Raw genomic sequence first — 21,208 nt, 5'->3', positions numbered from 1 at the left:
TATCTATAACTAGTAACTCATAACCAAAGAAGCAAAAGCAAGGATGTTGAAACAAATCCCACCTTGTGCATCCAGAATACAAGCAACTGATAAAACCCAAGTGAGGAACAGAAAGAAAACAGCACATGAACAGTGCACAGATCCTCAGGAAGACAGAATGACTAAACTGCATCCAAGATCTTCCACAGTTTTCAAGGGAAGGATGAAATAAGCACCATCAGGGAGATGCCCACTCTCGGTGCTTGAGGAAGCTGATGGAGAGACACCCACGGATTGCATTAAACCAGTTCCTCCCAGTTTGTTCTCATGTCCCTGCCCTGTGGCCAGGCCAGTGCCCACTGACCCTGATCTCGCGGCTGCCCTGGTCACAGACAAAGATGCTCCTGGGGGGGATGTTCAGCAGCTTGAGCTTTTGACTGGGAAGGCAGAAAGGCCCCATTTGTGCACAGTTCCAGACTCTGGGAGTAATTCTGTCTGACAGGCCACATTTGATGGGCAATGCCATAATTCTACAACCTGGACAATATTATGAAATTGAACCAATGCATTAAGTAAGACCATTTCTTCTTAGGGAAATGTTTAAATGTTTAGAGCTCAGGCTGTGGAATTTCTCATTCTTTTCTGCAGGCAAAAAGGTATTTACCTACAGTCCCACAGACACATTCTTTAGTAAGCCAAAGAGTTTTTATTTGGTTATTACATTCCTCTGCTCCACTCTTTATTAGGTTTCATGGCCAGGCTTCACAAACGAAGATTTGGGAAGGGCTCTACCCACGTTTGTTGCAAGCGTGTTGGTGGCTAAAAAGGCCAATATGAGACAGGCACATCCAGTTGCAAAAGGTACAGCAGAAAGACTCCTTAGGTGGTAAATTCTGCAAGACACAATTCTTTCTACGCTGTCTTTTCTCCTCAAGGGTGATCCTGTGTGCATTCTCAAAGGAAACAGCAGCATTATAGATGGTATGTCTCCAGACCTCCCGATTGGAGGCCAGAGTAGACCAGTTATGTTGGTCAATATGGCCAAGGCTGAGATGTTGTTTCAGGGAGTCCTTGTATCTTCTCTTCGGGGCTCCTCTCATGTGGCAGCCAGTGGCAAGTTCACCATAAAGCAAGATCTTAGGGAGGCGGTGGTCCTTCATCCTTGAGATGTGCCCTGCCCAGCACAGCTGTGTTCTCAGCAACACGGCCTCAATACTTGTGACTGCTGCTTGTTCTAGAACAGATGTATTGATCACATAATCTGACCAGTGGATGTTTAGGATTGTACGGAGGCAGCGTTGATGGAAGCGTTCGAGGAGTCGCAGGTGGTGGCGGTAGAATGACCCATGATTCAGAACCATATAAGAGAGTAGACAGCATTATGGCTCTGTAAACACTGATCTTGGTACTTTTCTTTGGGTGTTTATTTCGCCAAACTCCTTTATGAAGTTTTCCCAAAGCTCTCGATGCCTTTGCTAACCTGTTGTCCATCTCTCCGTCAATCTCACCATCCGAGGAGATGAGGCTACCTAGGTAATTAAACTGCTGGACTGATTTGAGCTCTGATTCACCAATGATGATATGGAGATGATGGAAGACTTCCTGAGGTGCAAGTTGATGGAGAACTTCTGGGTTTTTTTAAACTGCCTTCCAGCCCAAAGAGCTCAGCAGCCTCAGCACAGCAGGATGTTAAACGCTGCAGAGCTGCTTCTGTGTGTGCAACAAGGGCGGCGTCATCAGCATAAAGCAGCTCCTGGACAAGATGATTTAAGGTCTTGGTGTGAACCTTCAGTCGCCTTAGATTGAACAGGCTTCCATCAGTACAGTATTGGATGTAGATACCGTCCTGATCATCGAGGTCTGCCGTGGCCCTTTGGAGCATCATGCTGAAAAAGACTATGAAAAGGGTTGGTGCAAGAACGCAGCCTTGTTTCACACCATTGGATATTAGAAAGGGCTCAGAAAGTGCATTGCCATATCTGACTTGGCCGTGCTGATCCTCATGGAGTGAGATGATCATTTTAAGGAACTTGGGGGGACAACCTAAATGTTCCAAAATCTGCCACAGACCTTTTCTGCTCACAGTATCAAAAGCCTTGGTGAGGTCGACAAAGGTTACATAGAGACCTTTGTTCTGTTCCCTACACTTCTCTTGCAGTTGTCTGAGAACAAACACCATGTCTGTGGTGCTCCTGTTGGCTCTGAAACCACATTGACTTTCAGGTAGAATTCCTTCTGCTATAGCGGGTATTAGTCTGTTCAAGAGTATTGCCAGGATTTTGCCAGCAATGGAGAGCAGAGTAATACCACGATAGTTTGAGCAATCTGATTTAGTACCTTTCTTCTTATACAAAGTGATGATGACTGCATCACGAAGGTCTGATCGTAGTTGGCCTAGTTCCCAACAGTGCACCACAGACTCGTGAAATTTGGTATGGAGTGCAAGGCCCCCATGTTTCCAGACTTCAGGTGGAATTCCATCAACCCCAGCTGCCTTGCCGATTTTCACCTGCTGTATGGCCTTGAGGGTTTCTCCTAAAGTGGAGGCAGTATCCAATTCATATTTCACCAGTTGTGTGATGGACTGAATTGCTGAGTCTTGGACTACACGATTGGTACTGAAGAGTCTAAAAGTGTTCAGACCATTGATTCAGAACGGAGGTTTTATCTGTTAGAAGCGTTTGACCATCAGCGCTGAGTAGAGGGCTTTGGACCTGGTATGTAGGCCCGTATGCTGTTTTCAGGGCCTTTGTGATCACCCGTATCTGCACATAATTGAGTTTTTTCAGCTAGATCGATCCACCACTTGTTCTGGATGTCACGGAGTTTCTGTTGGAGCTTGCTGCATGCGAGACGAAAGGCTGTTTTTCTTGCATGACAGGATGGCAGTGCAAGGTGTGCTTGATGGGCAGTTCTCTTCTTCCTCAGCAATTCCTGGATCTCTTGATTGTTTTCGTCAAACCAGTCCTTGTTCTTTTTGAGGGAGAACCCTAAGGATTCTTCAGAGGATTGCAGGATGCTGTTTTTAATATGGTGCCAAATTGCTTCAGGAGAGGAATCTGTAGAATCTGTGGAATGGTTTTCGAGCCTAGTTTGAAGGTTTGCCTGGAATCTGCCTCTTACTGTGGCTGATTGGAGATTGTTAACTTGGAGTCTTCTCCTTGGGATACTGTCCCTTTTGGGTTTGAATGTGAGATTGAAGTTGAGTTTACAGCGCACAAGCCGATGGTCTGTTTGGCATTCTGTGCTGGGCATCACACAGGTGTGGTGGACATCGCTGACATCTCTCTGTCGCACCAAGACATAATCAATGAGGTGCCAGTGCTTAGATCTGGGGTGCATCCAGGTTGTCTTCAGACTATTTTTCTGCTGAAAGATAGTATTAGTGACGGTGAGTTGTTGCTCCACACAGAATTCTAGCAGGAGTTGACCATTATCGTTGCAGTTTCCAACACCATGCTTGCCTAATATTCCTTTCCGTGCCTCAAAATTCTTACCTACTCTGGCATTGAAATCACCAAGGATAATGATCTTATCATCTGCAGGCACCTTCTGGGTAAGGAGGCGCATGTAAGTGTAAAATTTATCTTTTTCAGCGGGGTCGGCTTGGAGAGTTGGGGCATATATACTTGTCATGGTTTGAGATAGCCCCAAAATCTAATTCCCTAGTCCTAGCCCCCTCCCACATCTCAACCTAATGTGGGATGGGTTTTTCCAGACAAAACACACCAGACTCCAAAATGGGGGAAAGGGAATATATTACAATGACTGTACAAATAAATATTATAACACATTATACAAATGATCACAACTATCTCTGCCATGACATATAGTATTTACAATGGATCAGATCTCTTCTCCCCTCCAAATAAAAGTCCAGGAGGGAAAGAAGGACAGATCCCTTCCAGTCTCAAAGCAGGAGTCTCTTCTAAGGCAGCAGGTCTCCTCATCTCATGCATGCAGCAGTAACTGGATTGTTATAGCTGGATCTCTGTTCAATACACACAAGGGGGTCTCCAAGCCCCTCGGCTCCCCTTTGGTCCAAGTGAAGGCCTCACCTGTGGACTGCCAGCAGGGACAAGACTCGCGTCACCATAGGTATATCACGAAATGCAGGGGCATCTTCGTGGAAGTCCCTTCCTCAGGGGATTCACCCCTGAGTCAGAACATCTTGGGCAGCATTCAGTTGCAAGCCTTTGCCTCAAGAATTCTACCAGAGCTCCCGTGCTCTGTCTCAGGCTGCCAGGCTTGTCAGCAGCAGTGAGGGGGGCCAAGGTCAACTCCCCCCACATTTCGTCTGGCCGTCCCGGTCCAGCTCCGGGATGTCTTTTGAGCTTCTCAGTTCCTCTCTCTCTCCAGTGCTGCATGTCCAAAACTCTTCTCCAAAATAGGAGTCCATCTCCCTCTTTTTCTCAGAGGGATCAAAGGAGTTTGGGGGGGTCTGGTATCAGTTCTTACCCCCAGAACTCTGTCTCTCAGCTGCTGGCTCTCTTTTCCTCGGCTCTCCTTCCAGGAGTCTTCTCTGTGGTGCTGCATGTTGTTCCTGCTGCTCCTCCGGTTCAGGTCTTATCTATCCTGGCTCTCTGCCAGTCTCTGGACGCTGCGTCTCTGCTTTCTGCTCTGTCTCTGCTGCCCAGTTTGGAGAAAACATCTCCCAGCTTAACTACAGACACTTAGTCCAGTCTAACACTGTTCCAAGTCTTTGCAGTCCCCCCCAGCCAGGGGCTGGGAGGCCCCAGAGGCCCTGAGGGGCTCAGAGCCCCTTTCTCGTGGCTCTACAACATGGTTACTTCTTCTAACTCCCCAAAACTACAACTCTTCTTTTCCGGTCTGGTTGTGGTATGTTTACATTTCACAGGAGCGCAGATTGGTTCAAAGCTCAAGTGCCACCACCCCTGGGGGGCTACCACCTTTTTTTTAACCTCTGGGGGAAAACCTGGTTCAAACCATTACAACACTAAAGAGGACAACGTGTTGGTTGTTGTTTAGTGGAAGGCGTAGGGAGATAATGCGGTCAGAGTGACCTGTCGGCAGATTTTCTAGTTTGGGAACAATAGAGTTTTTGATCATGAAGTCGACTCCTGAGAGATGTTTTTCGGTTCTAGGTTTACCTGACCAAAAGAGTCTGTAACCGGTACCATGTTCTCTGAGGCTGCCTTCCTCGTGAAGGCAAACTTCACTGAGAGCAGCAATGTTGATGTTGAGATGAGCCAGGTAACACTTTGCCAAATGTTCATATATTTGATAAAAACTATTAAGTGAAAAACAACAAACAATCAAGTCCAGTAGGGAAGATTGGTTTAGGAGGAGAACATCAGCTTTAAGGGAGCTGGTAGAAGCTGAGGGTAGAAGTGTTGTGCTGACAGTCCATAGCATGGTCATTTAAGAAAGTGGAGATGGGGTACTTTTTTGCTAACTGTAAAATTTGCTCACTGGTCTGAAATGTACTTTTTCCCTCAGATTCACAGGGAATGACCTAAATCAATTCTTTCTCCTCTTAGACTATGCTCAGAGAATGACAGTCAAAGCTAAGGAGGATATTTTAAATCGATTAATGAGGTGGCAGAAGATAAGTCTACAGTAATATCAATGCCCCACCTAAATCCAAATACAAGAAAACAACCAACTAACAAAACCCCAGTGCACAGTCTGTCAGAGAGCTGGTGCTATTCTAGCTTTCACATAGGAAGTTCTGTGTGAAGACTATCTGGGTTCCAGGTACTTCACAAGTGAAGATTCCTCACCTTTGTGTGAAGAAACTATCTGGGTTTCAGCTGTTACTCCAGAAGGTGATGAGTCTGTGCCATAGTGCCCAGTCCCATGTGGCCATCCCAGATGATACAGGGCTTTCAATGCACATGAATGGCACCTGAATCATCTATTTCTACCTATAATACTTATCAGGTGTGTATTTAGGTCACACCTGAAAATACCAAATACCTGAAATACATTTGGGGATTTTCCTTTAATTATTTAAAAGTTCACCCTAATTGGTCAGTTCTGCACCAGCCCATAAATCCATAAAAACAACTGGACAGAAATTTTTATATCAAGTTTTCCCAGAAAGTTCTTCAGTTCTCAAGACAGGCTTTTTCCTAGACATGATGACTTTAGTTGGAAAGACACAGAATATCTCAATAAACACATGCAAACAGGAGCTTGCTTTGTTTCCTAACAAAAGTCGTTCTCAGGTGATTGAGTGACAAGTTACAAAACTGGTTACAAAGAGATTTTCCACACCTTTTGTTTACTCAGGACATCCTAACTCTCTCTGCTGTGATTTCACTGTTCCCAGAGATTCCAGGCTCTCAACCTCTCCAAAATCACTCTGGCACTGCCCTAAGTTGCATGGCACTGATGCTGTCCACCAGCAGGATACTCCAGCCTGCCAGAAATCACTGGACACAAGGCAGCTTTTCCCCATGATGCGTAAACCTGCTTAAGCCAAACACTCTCAGAACAGATCTCAGAGATTCCACTGGACTTAATAATTGAAGTTAAGAGCAGATATTTATGCTCAGACTCCTACAGCACAGAATTTTAAAGATGAATGAAAAGCAAGCATATCTCTTAAATATTTTACTTCTAGACTTTGTATTCATCCAATTCAAATTACATTAGAGATTACTCCACCTGCTTCACACTTATTTTTTTTAAAACAGCCTTTTATCTTCAAATAACCTCTAGTTTTAGCTGCCAAGAATATAGAGGTGAAAGCCAGTTTTTAACCTCAGAGGCAGAAGGATATCTCCCATAGAACTAAATATATATTATACACTTTGGTCACACATGAAGTGAACCTAAATTTAGCAATCTGTTTTATATGGCTAAACCCATGCTGCTCACAGAACTTCAATGACAGAAACAAAATATTATTCAGGAAACATATCTGTACAAACTGTACTGTTTAAGCTGTTGGACACTTCACCAAAAAGGCTCCTTAAAGCCTCTGTACTAAACTAGGAAGACCAGCTCCTAAATCAAACACCACTTCATATCTGATCCTTTCAAATCAGCTGCACTTGACTGAGTTCTACCACTGGAAGGGCCAATCCCTCCAGTCAGAGGCACTGCACATTTGCCTTAGGGAAGGGACACCACGATGGCAGGGGCTGCACCAGGTGACCCCCGTGGTCCCCTCCAGCCTTACCCATGCTGTGCTTCTGGGACATGCAGTTACAGCTACCTGGCAATAATAATCACCCAGTTCTGTAAAACCTGTAAAAAATGCTCTAAAAAGTTGCCTGATGGGAAAGATCTTCCCAGCGCATGAAGTCACAGTGATAGATTAAAAGGCATTAGTTGAAGGATCCAAAACAACAGTAACCACCTGAATAAAAGGTAAAGTGCTCTAGACCTGATGGGAAAGTGGGGGGTACATGTCCATTATAAAATGTGGACTCTCAAAACATGTCAGATTACCAGACAACTAAGATTACTGAAGTTTTGTCTACACAATGAACCTCAGAAAAACTAACCCAGTTAATTTCGCTGGATTTGTCTCTGTCCATTAAATTCCTCTGCAAACACTTTCATCTGTGAATAAAACGTGGCCTTAATTTGGTCTGGCTCATCTTGCCTTCAAAGTGAATGAAACTAAATTCACTGGAGGCCACTTTAATTATGAATGGGATAGTGCACACAGAGACTTGGTGGGATTTAAGTTGCCCTCTCCAAATTCCTAGATTTAATTGATTTGCCTTAATTTCCCTCAGTATCTTGTGTAGTCCTGAATGGATACATTGGACACACAAGTATATTGCAGACAAAGAGAGAAGCTGTGCTGAAGAATTCTCAGCCCTGTGGGAACCATCAAAGAAGAAGAGAACTGTTCAAGTACTTTAAGTTCAGTTTTAGGACAAATACCATCAGAGTTCAGAGACCAACTGGGAAGTATTTTTAAAACACTGCTACATTTCAATTTTCAGAAATGCTATTTAAAATGTCTATTATTTGCTTATTTGAATTATTTCAGGATAGAACTATAGAAAAAGGACAGCACTAAATCATCTTTTGAGCTGATTTATTTAAGATTTAGAGATTATAACCTATGACTGGAGGCTAAGATTAAAGAAAGTAGAAAACTTGAAAAGATCATTCTGCATTTAAGAGCTATGGCACACTCCCACTGAAGAAACAGCATGGAAAGCTGGAGACACTCAATACCTTAAAATACCTCAGTCCTCATAAAATGTTGTGAAACACCTGCCATCACTGTTAACAACAGAGGTCCTTTACTTGCACTCTGTCACTGTATTTTCATGGAGCTTCAGAGGGTTTTCATAACACTATTTTTCTTGCTTGAGAATGGTAACATTCTCAGAGGGGAAAAAACGTCACAGATAAACAAGAAGTCCACAGAAACAGGGGTCCTGAACTCAAATAAACCAAGCAAGAGACAGAGCCTTTTCAGGTAAGGATCCTCTTGCATCCCTGCCTCAGCATTTTTTCAGGATAAAACAATACCATTGCTGTAACATTTTTTCTTACATACAAGAACACAGATACAGAGAATGGACAGTGCTTTCCTAATTCACTTGGTTCTCACAGCCTTTCTTTCTTTCTGTTGTAACAGAAGGCAGCTATGCAAGGGATAAATGGAATGCCACTGATAAAGGTGGAATTTCCCTAAAACAAATACCTTAATTTTAAAACAAATTCAAGTATCAATTATTCTTTTATCTGTGGGAGTGATAAAGAAGTAGGCAGTATTATACTGCACTAGAATGATAACAATTAAGATTTCAAATGTTAATCTGAGGCCTCTTATTAAACACAGTTTCATTAAGTAACACACATCTCCTTCCACTAGAATATATCTCTAAAGAAGCAATATGAACAAGCTAGATTTCTTCCTCATTCAGAATTTTTTCCTTATTTTGTCCCCTCATTTTCCTCATTTATGTTTTTCTTGATATGGCAAGAAGATATTGTATAGAAATATTGAATATATGTCCCCAAATGTCATCCTTCTCTCAAATGAAGGAGGTATGTTGCCTAAAACTCTAAACACTGTTTTCTCTCACAAAAGCAGCTATCATATACTCTGCATGCGTAAAATTAACTTCAGTGTACAAAAAGCATGAAGTCTGAGTTACCATTCTTGGATACCTATAACGTGGAGTTTCATTAATTTTTTCAAGTTAGCTTTGCATTAAAAAGGACACTCTTGGGCCTGTAGGCACCAGAGCCAACACACTGAAAACCAGCTTAACCCCCTGCAGTTTCCTTCATTTTGAGTTATTTAGCCCCTACACTGCAATTTCTAAAATCAATTGTCATCGCAACAGGAGGCTAAGCCTTCATTTCCAATGCAGATCATCCTCTCAATCCTGTTTTTGTGCCTCTGAGGTGCAGTTCTGTGCAGCCCCTTCTCCCGCGGACACACAGGTACCACACCCGGCTCAGGAGGCAGCTCAGCCCCAGCTCTGCTTCCTGCAGGACTTCCCTCTCTGCTTTCCTTAAGACTAACAGCTGCTGCTGAAAAGCCAGACTGCTAAGATTAGTTCTCCTGTTAAGGCTGCTGATTCTTGAGCCGTAAATAGATATACAGCTGATTATAGCTACCTTTAAGCAAGTGTTTAATTTGACTTACAATAGACTTTAAATAAGAGTTCCTTGAGGCAGGTGTTGGATGGGCATTATGCTGCTGGTTTTTGGTGAGGAAAATAATCCATTTTTGCCACAGTAGAAGGTATGAATAAACAAAATTTTGTCCCCTGAGAAATCTGAAAAAAAATAAAAGAGAAGTAGTATATTAATCATTGCACTTACTCATGCTATTTGAATAATAATAACTGCTAAAATCAACCTTACCTTTGACCTTAGAAGCCTAATGGATACTACTCTCCATGCAGATAAATTACCATATACAGTAATTTGCATAAAGAATATTACTTGGGTACAATCCAGATAATTTAAAAAAAAAAGAATTATGAATGCACAAAAATCTCCTTATGGCTTTCCTATGTAAAAATGGCAATTCACACTTTCTATTTCCTCTAACAGTTCTCTTTCCTGAGATCATCCAATACACCTTTCTAACTTTTATTCTCATAAGCTTCCATGATCTAAGGCAATGAACTAGTGAAGAGTTATTCAGCAGAAAACTCAATCAGGATAGGCATATTCTTTGATGGAAAAAAAAAAAAAAAAAGAGATGAGCACAAGAAAGGAAGGGCACTATTTCATGGGGTTTATTTTTAAAAGAAACAGCATTTCCCTTTGCATATAACCTACTCTTATCTCTTAAATTTAAGTCCTGCTACTTGCAAATATATAATCCAATTACTATAAGCTTCACCTTATTATTTTAAAAGGTACTTACAATGTTTTACTGTTTCTGTTTTTTAATCCATTCAATGAACTCATCTGCTTGTAACTGGGCCCAGCCTTATCAAAATCAGGATTTAACAGATATCTGCCCAAACCTTTTCATCACGGAAAACATTCCTCCTGATACTGCTTTTAAAATAGGCAGAAATATAACACAGTCCCCAATTTGTGAGAATTAGGATATGACAACAGAATGTTACATATGTACTATTTGTCATTATTTCCTAGAATACATACAAAAATAGCCAGATCTCAGTAGATAATGGTTCTTATGCAAAAACTGCCAGTTGTCTGTGTGATAACTCAACTGCAACATGAGTTAAGTACCTAAATTAACAAATGTTAATTCACTCAGCTCTACGTCAACTCCTGAGCATTTGTGAACTAATATATGTAATATCTAGTACTCAATACGATTCCCAGCTTTTCTTTTTCCCCTTCACTGTGATGTATTTTCATGCAAGAATCAAAATCTGACCAAAAAATTATTCTTTGTTGGCACTTACGAATGTCCCACATTACAGATATCCTCATACCAATGTAGATTATTTTAATAGTTCAGAATAACATAAAGAGCATCATGTCACACATTGCAAAGGAAATGCAGTCAAACCACATGTGCCCATGACCTTATCTTTATCACCCTCACACAACTTAAAAAAAACAACAACTGTAAACCCCTCAACTTACAGAAGTAACCTTTAATACCTCTAACACTTTCAAAGATATTTGAACTGCATGGGGTAAAAATAACCATCAACCATCAATAAGCCCAAACATTTCCACATATGCAATGTTAGCAAACTGAACTGTCTACACCCTGAAAACTCCATGAGCTCCGGGAAACAGCAACACACTCCCTTCTGCTGCTCTGCTTCTGCTAAGATGTAACTTATCTGCCCTGGAAATAATCAAGCAGTCAAAGTGTATTCCCTTTTTCAGCTACATATTAACAAGCAACGATTGAACCATTTCTGTAATTTTGTCCAACACATCTGCTGCACAGAAAAATAAACCCTTTCCAACACTTGACCTACTTCTTCTGTTGAAAGAGGACTTAACCTATGTGCTTGCAGTACATCCTTTTTTATCACATCACAATATACCATTAAACTACAATAACAATATTCCACTTACTTGCTGTTGTAACTAAGTTATCTGAAAGCTTACCATGGACACTATGATTGTCAGGGCACAAGGAAATGCAAGTTCAGCCCTTTTTGGCAGTTCTCACAAACACACTGGAGCTTCAGCAGTTTAAGATCAACCTCAAATACTGCTTACTCTGTCTGCTGTATTCCCTGTCCAGAGGGCCAATAAACTGAAGAACACTCCCTGTGTGACCCCAACTTGGCCTGGGACAAACTACACAGAGACATAAATGCACAGAACAAAATTAGCACGAGATATCCAAAGGCTCAGGGGGTAATCTCAGCTGCAATTCTTTCATCATTCTGGGGACAGATTTTTATCTTTTTACATTGCAGGTCCCTGCAGTAACTTCTGTGTGAAGTTAGCAAAGAAACAAGGAATACAGACTAAAGACGCTACAAATATATTTCAAACAAAGAACTTGATCTCAAACAGTTGTTTGAAGGTAAAAATCAGCTGAGGCCAGAGCAGAGATGTTCTTCATAAAGAATGAATATCCACAGCATCTTCCTAATTTTTCCCTATTTTGTCTGACATTTCAAAGTAATCACTGACAAGGAGCTGAAGAAACCTTGCTCAAATCAGTTGTAGAAGTACCTCAATTCTCTTCTGAGACTCTCATGCAATGCTTGTCCTGGACTCAAAAGGGGTTCCATTTTCCACTTCTACTTCTGACATAGGGTTGAAATACTTGCTACAATTTTCTCAGCAGCTTAGGACCACCTGCACAGTGCTGAAAACCTTCTTTGCTAATAATCTGTTGAACTTGGGTCAGCATCTCCCCACAAAATCTCAAGTGTGTGCTTGTTTCCATTATTTTTGTTCCATACATGCACACTGATGTCCATTTAAGTCCAGACATAAAGAATTATCTTCTGCATTGTCAACTCTGTGCTTAGTTTGTTAAGACTTGGCTTTTTCAGTGCAAGTGGTACATTCAGACCAAGGCCTTACCTACAGTTACACTGCTCACTGGTTCTTTGCAGTTATTTCATTTAGCTCAAGCAAAATGAGGGAAAAGATATCTCCAATAATAGTGAAACAGTAACATGCAAGAAGTAATAACAAGATCACCTGCAGGAAAGGGTTTTTAGAATGAAGGTGGTCACTATCAGTATGTAGGTCCTCTTAAAGAGAAAGGAAAGGCTTTGAAGAAATGATAATTCTATTTTAGCTATGGAAAGTGGCACTGCCATGTCCTGCAGACATCTGTGTTGAAAACTGGGGGGGGAAGAATGCAAAATTCAACACACAGCATCTGTCTACAGCTCATCTACAAGGGATCTATGACTGTTTAATGTTTCCTGTTCCTGCAGACACCTGTGACAGTTCTGTTATTCCCCAGAGTCAGGCAGCACTTCAGTGATGTAACATGTTAACGACCAGTCCTTGTGGACAGTCTGAAGTGCTAATACAAACAGATCTTCTTTCTTTCTGAACCTTCATCCCCTGAAATCTCTTTATAACCCCTGCATGAGAAACATAAATGCTTTATCTATGTCCTAAGTTTCTATAGTCTTTCACAAGTTACCGATGAGGAAAAAGATTTTTTCTCTAGCTAGAAAAGTCTTACTTACTCTGACTAGTGGTTCTTCCATGTGAGAAATGGAACACATTTCTCCCCTCCTTGGCTTCCGCTGGTTTGACTCAGAAAATGTGTGCAGTAGATTGAGCTGACAGGGATATGAAGGCAGAAGCTTAAAGGACATCAAAAGCGTTTGCATGATGAGCTCTGTATAAATAGTCTTACTGATACAAGTCTCCAAGCATCCTTTATCTCCTTGTACACAGAGATTAGGGAAAGGCTCAAATGCTTAATTGTGTGTCAAGTGCACAGTCAGCGCATTAAGGGTTCAGTACAGTCTTTTAAAATGGAGTCTTCAGCATATTCATGCCTTGCCATAGACAATTCGGCTGCTATTTTAAACATAAGGCTTGACTGTCTGTTACTCTTCACTTTACATTGTTCCTCACATCAAGGCAAAACACATAATAGTGATTTTTCCACATTCCCTTAAAAATACTGATCCCACCAATTAGTTCATCCAACAGTTTTAGTGACAGACTGATGGGAAAGTTCTCTCTTTTACAAGTACTGTAAAAATACCAGCAAACTGAACTTCTGAAATTCAGATTAGGTACAAAAAGTGAGTCCTTGTAAGTCCTTAGAAGCATATAAGCTACCAGCTTGCCAGGCATTTGTTTAATGTGCTGGAATTCAACAGTAAGCACATCAGCTCAGTGTTTACTGTGCTAAACCAGCTACAGCAGGAAAGAACACACACACATTATGCAGCAAAACAGAACTGGTGATTTCCCCCCAGCCCTGTGACTCCCACTCTCAATTATGCAAAACATGACATTCCACAGTTATTGCATTTAGTTTGGAAAACTAAACTAACAGGAATAGAAGACTTAATTCCTCTTCCTCCTAAAAACTTTAGCCTAATGTCACCTCTAAGATTTTAAAACAACTAGAGATACAAAGGAAAAAATAAAGTTTTAAGACATGGAATTTGGAATGATTCATGTCACAACGTATCGGAGATGCATAATGTAAGTATAACAACTGTGTATTTCACTTAGGCTGTGTAAGTAGCTGACAGTCGGTGAAGAATCCAGCAGGAAAACTGAAATCCATGCATCAGACACATGTAGAGAGAAAGCCCTCCTGCCATTTGCACAGTAGGGAACAACATATCCCAGATGCAGCAGGACAGGCATTAAACAGCTCAGTACCTGTGCTGGTGAACGAGCAGTCACAGCCTGTCGTGGAGCTGCTCAGAACCTGAATCCTGAACTTTTCCTCAGCTCTTCCTGTAGGAAAATCATGCAGTGAAGTCTTTTACACTGAGAAGGAATTGAAATGTTTCTATAATCAATTGTAATGGACACTAACCTGTTTTAAGAATCCTGAAGAAACTAATTCCTATAGTTACTACAGCAGGATTAAAGCACAATTCTCATAAATCCTATTCAATTGTTGGAATCTTTGCTTATGTTAAAAATTTGAAAGTATCAGTGTTAGGGAAAAACGCCATACTTTTTCAATTAGGGGTTATTTCCAAAACTTTCTGCCAGGGTAACGGAGGACAGGAAGGTGTAAGCACATTATTTTTGATGCCAACTCAGCATATCCTTTCTCATGGTGGAAGGGGAAAAATGTGGCAAGCTTTGTTCAGTGATCCAAGCAGAAAAGTACCATCTCTGAATAAAGTCCTGAAGAAATTGCTGAGAGACAGCCTGCTGCAGTTGAAAAGGTCTCTTTTGAGACCCAGGGAAGGAAATAATAGATATCTGTACCTAGTGAAGAGCAGTGTCAAAGGAACACCCTGCAATAGGTTGAACAACTCAGGTTTGGCCCACATTAAGGACTTGTATTGATACACAAAATGTTTTTGAAAGGGGGGGATGGATTTCTCCATGACCCATTGGCACATGCAGCTACACTTGCTCTGGATAAGCACAGGTCTGCCTGATGGTATCAATTACTGTGTTTGGAGGACTGTTGGAACTGACAAAATCAGTTCAGGGTTCGCTTGTGAACGAGTCCCTACAGGACTGATAGCCAACTTCTAGCAGAGGCAAAGCTTCAGACTGCCTGATTCTGGCCATTTCTTTTTCAGCTGAAGGTGCTGTTGAGGAACCAGTCTTGGCAGAGGAGGGAATGGAGTCCCCATGCCCGCCATGTCACACAGGACATCTGGTTCTTTCCACCCACTGATTTAAATAGGAGCGGTTCCTAAATGGACTGAAACGTATCCCAGTGGTGTGAGGTACCAGCTGAGGGTGACACAGCCTTGGGCCAGTCCCAGCAGGAGCACAGATCAATTTATATGCTGCTGGGAAATATATCAGTACAGAAATACTGACAAGACTATGCTGAAGGTATTTCCAAACTTGTCAAGGACCTCTCACATTCCAATTAGAGATACCCTGAAGGGGATGATAGGGAAGAGGTGAAAACACTTTCTTCAGTGACATAAAGTAGCAAGCTGGTCATTTGTGCTTTAGTCCTGGCTTATTAAAGATTATTTAATTTTTAAAGTGACAACACAAGCATGCAGATCTTTTTAAAATAAAGGCAAAAGTAGTACTCTACTAGTATAATTCTCCATAGTTTTCTTGGAATCTGTTTCTTTTTTGTGTTCCAACTCCTTTTCCGACTTACACATATTAGCAAGTTACAAATTTCACTTCATTTTCAAGCAAAGAGTGTGAAATTATCTACTATTAAGAATTGCTGTTAATCAAAAAGAAAAAAATAAAATAAGATGCCCTAAGCAGCAAGAAAAATCCCTCTTTCTTTGTAAATCAATTTGGTACCATTCTTAAGTTTTATCTCAGCATAAATAAGCTGTAAATACCTTAAAGTTGTGATTTTTCCTGCAATTCAGGTGATATGAAGATATAATAACTGGAAATACTCGGACTCAACAAGGAGAACTGAAAGCTGATGAACAAGTAAAGTGTTACAAGGAAAATGCAGAGAATTATGCACACATACAAAGCATTAGCAACTACAGACATTCCAAATTGATGTTAAAATAGCGCATCCTGACATTTTGAGAACTCTGAACATTCTGACCTTAATGACATTAATGGACATTCAGCACCTCTAAGAGAAGAACATTAGTTCTAATTGCCACTGGCAAACATCATCTATTTACATTCATGAAAAGCAGAACTTAGAATTAATATCAGTGTACAAACCAGGAAATTCAGGAAGCCAGAAAAAAGATATGGGAACGGCTATTGATTGTAAATAAGCCTGGGGGTGGGGAAATAAAACCCTTCACCACACTGAGTACTATGTCTACAGGCAACAGCTGAGAAAATAAACACAGGTGCCTGCATTTTTTAAAGTTATGTACCAAATTCACATATGAAAACAGCACCTGTAAAAAGAACGAAGAACAATCTCTTCTGAAACAAAGAGCTCATCATGGACAGCCAGACAGGAAAAGAAGGGAAAATACAAATGAATTTGCAGTCTCCTTGAGCCTTAGTTGACAAATGTGATGACAACATCACTCTAAGGAATTGGAACATGTTTTGTAGAGCTTACTGCAAGCTTCAGCATATAAATATCCGTTAATTTAATCTACTGCAGAGAGAAATATTTATATCTTTTTAAACATATCAAACAGATGGACTTTGGAAATACCTGTATTTTTCTCTGCTTTTTTAAACAAAAAGCCTGGGAAAGTAGATTAATTTAAAAAAAATTCCTTTAAGCTATCCAAAGAGACAATACCTTCCACACATCTAATCTTTTTGTCTTTATTTTAAAGACACTGATCAAACTCCTCTGCTTTGCTGCTGCTCAGAAGCTCAATGTATAGCAGAGCTGACTGGGAGTTGTTGATTTTTTTTAGAAACAATATTTTAGCACTTTGGGCAATACACACTGTCAATTTATTAGAATTTTTTTGAAGACGTAAGGCAGAAAATTGCTCTGCCTGACCAGCAGGTCTGCTTATTAGCCAGAAATGCCAAGAACAAAGAAAGAACCCTGTTACTGTTGATTCAGAATAAAAAGTTGTGGATGTGGAGCAGGAATGATTTCAACAAAGATCCCTAACTTCAGACAGGTTTTATAGGAAATACAAATGACTGGGTGGAGGAGGGAGAAAGAGAAAATTATTGCAAGGAATTAGTCCCACAATAGATCAGTGTTCGATAAGACAGATGCTCAACAGACAGGCAAGACTATAAATCAGATAAAAGGAAGAAAAAAACCAACAACAGCAACAACAAAAAAACCAAACCAAAACAAAACAGAGTTTGCTTGAAACCACGTTCTTGCTGCAAAAAAGCAGCCAAGTGAGTTGATCGAAATGGTGGCTTAAGGAGTGACCAACCACAGGGCACAACACAGAGAAACAGGGTGACTCTCATGTCCCTGGTTAGTTTTGCAGAATCTTATTTGAAAAAGCGATGGGTTTGTTTTTGATGTCAGTCACTCCACTAAATCAGGCAGTTTGCCTGACAGAGTAAGTGCTGTTGTGGTCCAGCCCCAGCCTCCAGCCCGGCCCCAGCAGCTGCTCCCTCACTGCCCCACCAGCAGAACCAGGAGGGTAAAAGCCAGAACACCCACGGGCTGAGATAAGGGCAGTTTAACAGGGAAAGCAAAGCAAACCAAGGAGTCAGTTCACTGCTTCCCAGGGGCAGGCAGGTGTGGAGCCTCTCCAGGAGAGCAGGGCCCCAGCGTGTGAGGGTGACTTGGGCAGACAAACACCACCTCTGCAAATGTCCCCCTTCCTCCTTCTGCCCCCACTTTATACTCTGAGCACGGTGTCTCATGGTCTGGAATGTCCCTCAGCTGGGGTCACCTGCCCTGGCTGTGTCCCCTCCCCAGAGGGGCAGTAGGAAAGCAGGAGAGGCCTTGGCTCTGTGCAAGTCCTGCTCAGCCCATCATCATCATCACCCTGTTCAGCACAAATCCAAAACAGCCCCATTTCAGCCACTGGGAAGAAAATTAACTCTACCCCAGTCCGAACCAGCAGATGTGCAAATTCACTCATTTGAGTCAGCTTTTCTCCTATATACATATGTTTTGGAAAAAACTCTTGCTTTTCCCTTTGCTGAACCAGTCAATTAACCGGCAGCATTTTCCACTTCATGACAGACAGAACGAGCTCATTTCTTTGAGTTGCTATCAGTAGACACTGAAAAGCAAACCATCTATGGGGAGTTCATAATACTTGAAAATGTGAAAAGGTACAAGCCGAACTTTATCTAGATGATAATAATTTGGTTTTTCAAGCACTAGCTTCAAAGTAAAAGAGATGATGCCAGGAAAAGAAGGTCACTACCATCGACTAGTCAAATATTTGAACATGGGTCAGAACCAAGCCCATGCCGCCAGTATTTTTTTTTTATTAAGAAAAAAATGGATCTGCTTGTGTGCAATATAATGTATGCAACTCAGAAACTATAGAGCAGCTACCATTTTTTTTTATATACAACATTAATGTTTTCTATGATGATGATCTCTAAAGACTAGAGGCTAATGCTACAGCTGAAGCTTTCCCATCTAATCAGCCTTTCTTCTTACCAAGAGATGAAAAAACACAGTGCAAAAATGTCAGAATCCTTCGTCTGTAGCCAAGTCCTCCTGGAAGGGGAGATCTGAAGCTCTCCCTGCAGTCAGCAGGGGGGGATGGGCTCTACTGAGGTGCTTGAGCTGTGCTTTGGAGTCTTTGGGATTCTAGGTTCTTAATTCCCGGAAGATGGTTAAAGTCATACCATATAAACCCTCTGCTATATATATTGCTTAAAAGCAGCAATCAATTCTGTCAACATTTTGGATTAATTCGGACAGTACAAGAAATGTTTCTGTAGTATTTAAATATCTGTACCAATAATGAAATACTAAATATACATATATTAGTGTTTCCTTATTCTGTAGAACAGGGAGATACCATTTTATTTTTTCCTGTGAAGCAGGTATATTTTTATCACTTTTCTTTCTTTGAACAATCTGTTATTCCTATTTATGCAAGAGAAATAGGAGATTTTCTGGTTCAAGAACATGGCCTGAAAATTAACAGCCACAGTGCATCTCAGTTTTCACTATAATACTGTTTACCAAACCATTTTAATCACTTATAATCTTAACTGCTGGGCTTTTAAAAGCTGAACTTCTGGGAAGAATAAAGTTATTTTGCATAAAGCTCTACTTAGCTCCAGCTTTCAAATAGAAGTCATCTGCATAAATACTAGAATGTGTTATGCCCTTTTCTTTTTTCTTTCTACTGAAAAAGAGATATTTTTCTGTTACTTTTAGAGGCATCCTGGGAATTCCCACAGTGCTTGTACTTCCTATACTGCAAAGGATTTGATACAGCACACAGAATAACTGGACAGCCACTGACTTTGTTATTTCTCCCACTCTCACGAGCTGTTCCACTCTCAGCACCCAGAGCATCCCAGCTTCACAAGAAGTGTCGTGGCTAAGTCAGATGGCATTCAAGAACAAGAAACATCCCTCAGTATTTTCAAGGTCCCATAATATCCTATTACAAAAGCTGTTCTTGATAACCAAGGGTAGTGACAAGTGTGGCTTCAGCAACTTAGTCACACAGAAGAGACAAGTGGTTTCCTCTCGGGTGGCATCTCCCCTTAGTGATGCTTTAATCCTCACAAGAAGCAGAATTGTATTTAACGAACTGCCTTGTTTCATCACAGTATCAAGCAATTCAGCAGCTGCTTCTGAAATCAATGAAAAAATATTGAAGTGATTTCTTGTACGCATTAGAATCTGTTGAGAACAGTCACTGAAAAGAATGTAAATCTTTCTTAATTTCTGCATAAAGGGAAGGATCATTCCCTCACAAAATAAAATACCTCACCATAAAAAATTGTCCAATTACTTATACAACTTTTTCACATCCTTTTAATCCCTCCCTGTTTAATAAGACAAATAAGATATTTGTTAGTTTATTACACCACCAGTGCACAATTCATTTTTATGACACAGCTACAATAAATAATACAAATGAAACAGCCAAATCTCATAGGCTCCAGTGAAACAATATTTGGAACTTAATTACATGCAGTACACATTTAGCAAAGGATGTAGACTCAGTTCCAAATTTAGCAAAATGTGACCAGGAAATAAGTGTCTGGAACTTAACCACAGTGTTTGTTTGACCCTTTTCAGTCTGGAAACCTACTATTTGCCAAACATCATTTCAACTTATAAGAGTGTTAAAGCTCCTCCTCTAGTTCTCTGTAGAGAATTAACTGTTCCATGAAGAGATGATTTTAGAATCTTACTAGTCTAATTTACACTGTAACTTAAGTTACTCAAGGCTTTATTCTCTATGGGTAAAGTTTCCAAAGATTTTTAATATTAATGTCTAACAAACAACATCAGTTTTTCATGCTTTAAATACAGGGAGACAGCTCAAAGGAAATGTGAGAGGAGATGACTCCTTGGAAAGAAGTTCCTCTCTGTCTTCCCTACCAACTTATCAACTGGCTCCCTCTTCTTTTAGCTATAAAAACACTACTAGCTCTCCATCCATATGCTCTCTGCCCTTATACACACCAACGACAACGAAAGATCAGGTATGGATAGTCTTTGTTTAATTCTATTGAAATTCTTTTGTCTTTTCAAGAGGGGCAATTCAAAACTACATGAGTTTACTCGCAAACATGTGACTAAATGAACTTAGGTTGGGCTATAGTTTAGTTCTGAAATGCTAAAACTACCACAGAGCCCATGCAGCATCCAGAACAGATGGATACGCTTATTTTGAACTGTTCTGATTTTAAAGGTTTAACACATTAGAAACTTAGATTTTCTAATCACCTTATCTGAAATAGTAATACTTCCAGAGAGATGCAGATCATATTTTTACCACATGGCCACTGTCTATAGGTCAGTCTGTAGACACTGTGCTCATATGCACATCAAGTTATTAACGGTAAAAACAATGGGAGAGAAATTCTCATGGATTTCATGCTAAATAACTAAAAAAGGAGTGTTAAAGTACTACAAAAGTATACTGTATGAAATATTCAAACTGTATCCTTCTACTGCTCTATATAGGTAATTTTCATGTTATAATATATTAAGGTCTTCTTAGATTAAGGTGTATTTCTTCAGAATGACAGACTCTTGCTCTAAACTGAACCAGTCAATATTTTTTTCTTAAATTACATCCTAATGATTAAAGTGTCCAGTGAGAACACTTTTTTAAAGGATACATTTAATTCTCTTCACCCAGCT

At 40.6% G+C, this 21,208-nt stretch overlaps 1 protein-coding gene across 6 annotated transcripts in view; it reads right to left on the bottom strand.

The window, feature by feature from the left end:
* Positions 1-21,208, bottom strand: part of OTUD7A (OTU deubiquitinase 7A) — a 131,448-nt gene that overhangs the window by 60,345 nt on the left and 49,895 nt on the right. For all 6 annotated transcript variants that reach the window (XM_032699945.1, XM_032699944.1, XM_032699948.1 and 3 more), the window contains exon 5: positions 9,575-9,707. The gene's annotated coding sequence lies outside the window, so the exon portion shown is untranslated. The remainder of the gene's footprint in view (positions 1-9,574; positions 9,708-21,208) is intronic.

This window comes from Chiroxiphia lanceolata, chromosome 12 (genome assembly GCF_009829145.1).
Source record: "Chiroxiphia lanceolata isolate bChiLan1 chromosome 12, bChiLan1.pri, whole genome shotgun sequence".
Taxonomy (NCBI): domain Eukaryota; kingdom Metazoa; phylum Chordata; class Aves; order Passeriformes; family Pipridae; genus Chiroxiphia; species Chiroxiphia lanceolata.
Note: the sequence above shows the minus strand (reverse complement) of the source record. Positions and strands in the feature narration are given on the sequence as shown.